Raw genomic sequence first — 4,746 nt, forward strand, 5'->3', positions numbered from 1 at the left:
ACCTTGAGGCAAGGGGGTCAGCCTTTTGTACCCCGTGTCAATCAGTCATTGGCTGCTGGTTATGACCCAGGCGTCGGGAGGGGCATAGGTGTAATTTCCTGGGTGGAGTGGCTCCCTTTGGGCTGAGGGCAATTCTCTGGAGAAGGATGTATCTGTGAATGTTAGCAGCCCAAACTCACAGTACCTGGGGGATGGATGCACGAGTCAGGAGAGGGTATGTGGCCAGTGGGCCAGCAGCATCCAGTACACTCACAACAGCTGTGAAATAAACTCACCTGCCTGCGATAAGCAACCCCATACCTAGACCCGCCCTAGCCTTCTATTAAGGAATCTTATCACTAACAATATGGTATAGATTTCTTGGGGGTCAGTCACTGGTATTGGCTTTCTCCATTTAAGCCTGTTTGAAATAAATACTTTCTCTGGTAGAGTCAAATCTAAATATAACGGGAATCTTCATTTTTTCCACAGACGAAAGCAATTCAAGATGGATAAGAGTAAATAACAGGGCTTCGCTGGTGGCACAGTGGTTGAGAGTCCGCCTGCCGATGCAGGGGACATGGGTTCGTGCCCCGGTCCGGGAGGATCCCACATGCCATGGGGCGGCTGGGCCCGTGAGCCGTGGCCGCTGAGCCTGCGCGTCCGGAGCCTGTGCTCCACAACAGGAGAGGCCGCAGCGGTGAGAGGCCCGCGTACCACAAAAAAAAAAAAACAAAAAAACAGTAAATAACAATTTAAAAAATCAAACACTGGAAAACAGGAAGAAGTCTAATTAAATATGTATTATCATTCTCAAAGGAGGATGGTTTTTTAAGCCTGGATGTAAGTAAAAAATCATAAAGGAAAACATCAGCAGGTTTTACTGCATAAAAGCATAAAGCTTCTAACCATCAGGGGAAAAACAAAACCAGCTCTGCATAAACAAAATAAAAAGGTAAACAACAGGAAAGAATATTTCTGCAAATGTGAAAAGAAAACTCCTTGACAAATGATGGTTGCTAATTCAGCATGCTTATCGGCCAGATTCTGGAATAAAATCCCCACCCAGCAAAAGGGATTGAAAAGAGATTAAAATGTCTTTTTTTCAAGTGCCACACGTGACCAGCTATAACCTTGGGCAGCGTACTTCATTGTTTTTTATCTCAGTTTCTTTATCTTTAATATGGAGAAAATAATAGCGCCTACATCTTTTTTGTTATCATTCTTAGGGCTGCAAGAGCCAGACGTCCTACTAGGAATTAACTGTCCACACTTATAAAAAGAAGAAGTGTTAGAAAGAGAAGAAGGAGCTACAGGGGGTGACAGAGCAGAACTATTAGGGAAGAGTAAGTGGAGATGGAGTTGATAGAATCAGGGCAGCGTATCTAGCTAGGTTCCACCACGCTCTGGCATGAAACTACCTTTGGCAGAGCTAAAGCTCTACAACTTAGGCCAAGGAGTTGTTAGAGGACCCTTGATGCCCACGGAGAATTCCTTCTTACCTACTTTGAGAGAGACAAGCTCTCTTTCTTCTTCTCTGGCTCCCTTGCCATTAGGTGCTGTCATACAACCAAATTCTAGCTTATGGAGTATGAGTGGGAGTGACGTGTGCCATTTCTGGGCACACACACATCATACTCATCTATGTTCTCCATTCCTCTTCAACTGCTGGAAACTGGATGTGGTGACTTAACCTGGGCCACGCAGATGACAACAGACCCTAACACAGGGCAGAGCCACTAGGTGGAAAGAACTTGAGTCCCAGAATTACTCTGTGCAGCAGAGCCACCTAGAATACCCACACTGGATATGTGGGATAAATTATGTGGGGTAATAATGTAAATTATTACATTTCATGAGCAGAAAACAAACTTCCTTATTCATGCCACTAAATTATTGGGTCTTGTTACAATTAAGTCTACACTCATTCAGCAATGCTGAACTAAGTCTATTGATAAATGCCACTTAAAGCCTTTCCCATGAAACACCCAAGGCACACCGGAACAGTGACCCTACCAGCAAACAGCAGGAGACAACACATGTAGGTTAAAGGCTACACAAACAATTTGAAGGCTGCTGCCCAAACATTTCCCGTCTTGGCCTGCAATAGGGGCTGGCAAACTTCTGAAAAAAAGGACAGATAGGAGATACTGTAGATGGCTTTGTGGGCCATACAGCCTCTGTTAAAACTGCTCTGCCTCTTTGTAGCACAAAGGCCATCATAGACAATACCTAAACGAATGGGCATGGCTGTGTTCCAGTAAGTGATTATTTACAAAAACAAGGTGTAGGCTGTATTTGGCCTGCAGGCCATAGTTTGCTGACTCCTGACCAGAAGGACCCCTGGAATTCCTGTTGTTAGAGGATCATTTGTTTGGCCTATACTTAGCAGAGTCTTATTAAAATGTACACATAGGCGGTAAACCAAAGCTTAAAAGGTGGCATCGTTTGCAGCCTTACATTGTACCTGATTGTCTTGAAGAAGCTATATTATAATGGGTTTGACATTCCTGATCAAGAGCCTAAAGTTAACCTTTTATAAAAATGATGGGCCTCCTATTTAATCAATTATTAACTCTTTAACTGCCCAGTTTAAAATTTTCTAGACTAGATAAGCATCAATTTAACAGGACAATATTGAAAATGCTCTTATCAATTTTATTTAGGATACTACTAGCTTTTCAAGATGGTGCCGAAAGGGAGGCAGGAAACCCCTGTCCCTCCCAAAGCTGAAGCCAAAGCAAACACTGTGAAGGCCAAGAGAATAGTGCTGAAAGGTGTCTTTAGCCACACAAAAAATGATCCACACCTCATCTACCTCCTGACAGCCCAAGGTACTGCAGCTCGAAGGCAGCCCAAATATCCTTGGAAGAGCACCCCTAGGAGAAACAAGCTTGACCACTACACCACTGTTAAGTTCCCTCTGACCACCACATCAGCCTTGAAGAAGACAGAAGACGACACACTGTGTTCTTTGTGGGTGTCAAGGCCAACAAGCACCAGATCAACCAGGCTGTGAAGAAGCTCTGTGACACTGACATGGCCAAGGTCACACCCTGATCAGGCCTGATGGAAAGAAGGCATATGTTTGACTGGCTCATGACTTTGGATGTTGCCAACAAATGGGATCATCTCAACTGAGTCCAGCTGGCTAATTCTAAATATATCTATATCTATATCTATAGATAGATATAGCTATATAATATAGATATATAAATATAGATACATATATATATATTCACCATGAAAAAAGATATCTCTAGAGAAAGTTATGATTGAGTCGTTGATTGACTCACTGATAAGGGTACTTGAGATACATTATCTCCCATCATCACAATAGCTTCCAATGTGCCTTACCAAGGGGAACACTGAGGCTCAGAGAGGTAAGTAATTTTCTAAGATCATCCAACTGATACAGAGAGATGTGCCTAGCTTTGAAGCTTCTATTCTCATACCACCGCCCCTGGCTAGAAGAAGGAAGGGCAGGGGCAGAGATTTTGATGGAAAACTAGAGGCTGGCCAGGAGAGGAGGCCACTGGGCTCTGGACCTAGAGGGATAGGCTTATGTGGTCAAGAGTATCAGGAAGCAGAAGCTTGACCACTGTGTGTTGTCAGTGGGTCATAACACGAATAACTGGCTGAATAGTCCAAGTGTGGATTGTTATAAGTACAGCACGTAGCCTACAAAGAGCAGCTATGAAATTATTACATTTACTGAGTACTTCCTATGTGATAGGCAGCATGCCAAATACTTTTCATGGACCCTATCATGTAATCTTCACAATAACCCTTTGAAGTAAGTACTATTATTATGATCTCCATTTTATAGTTCAGGAACTGAGGCACAAAGAGATTTAAGCAACTCGTCTAAGGTCAAAAGGTTTAGAAATGGCAGAGCTAATATTAATCTTGTCAGGCCTCAAAGCTCACATCTTAATCCCTTACACTATGCTGTTTCCTAAAACAGCAAATAATAAAATTTCACGCTATAATTATCCTTATCACTGTCCCTGTTCATTTCTCCAGAGAACTCTATCATAATCTGCAATGATGCATATTTTTGCTTTCTTTCTTGTCTCTTTAACTAAACAGTAAGCACTATGAAGACAGAACCCATGTCTATTTTATCCAACAGGGCCTAGTGCCTAGTACAATGCCTAGCACCTCACAGGTATTTGGTAAATTTTTGCTGAATGGATTAATGGGTAAATGATATGCCAACAGGGGAACTCAAGATGGCATAATACCTGTACAGTGGGAAGTGGTTCTCTTCCTATTAAATGTCAAAACAAAGAAACAAACAAACAAAAAAACCAAACGAACCAGAGTTGAAACCATCATGCATTACTGGTGGGGATATAAAATGGTGTAGCTGTTTTGGAAAACAGTTTAGTGGTTCCTCAAGAAGTTAAACATAAAATTACCATATAATCCAGCAATTCCACTCCTAGGTGTATACACAAAAGAACAGAAAGCAGGGACTCACACAGATACTTGTACACCAATGTTCATAGCAACATGATTCACAGTAACCAAAAGGTAGAAACAACCCAAACGTCCATGGATGGATAAACAAAATGTGGTATATACATACAGTGGACTATTATTCCACTTTAAATAGGAGTGAAATTCTGATACATACTGACAAATCTTGAAAATATTGTGCTAAGTGAAATAAGCCAGACATAGGACAAATATTGTATGATTCCACCTACATGAATAGGCCAGTTCACAGAGGCGGAAAGTAAATTAGACGTTACCAGGGGT

At 42.1% G+C, this 4,746-nt stretch overlaps 1 pseudogene; it reads left to right on the forward strand.

Moving 5' to 3' along the window:
* Positions 1 to 1,083: 1,083 nt before the first annotated feature.
* Positions 1,084 to 4,420, forward strand: LOC113620851 (60S ribosomal protein L23a pseudogene; annotated as a pseudogene).
* The last annotated feature ends 326 nt before the right edge of the window (positions 4,421 to 4,746 follow it).

This window comes from Aethalodelphis obliquidens, unplaced genomic scaffold (genome assembly GCF_003676395.1).
Source record: "Aethalodelphis obliquidens isolate GAN/ISIS:26980383/991018 unplaced genomic scaffold, ASM367639v1 scaffold8, whole genome shotgun sequence".
In the NCBI taxonomy this organism is placed as follows: domain Eukaryota; kingdom Metazoa; phylum Chordata; class Mammalia; order Artiodactyla; family Delphinidae; genus Aethalodelphis; species Aethalodelphis obliquidens.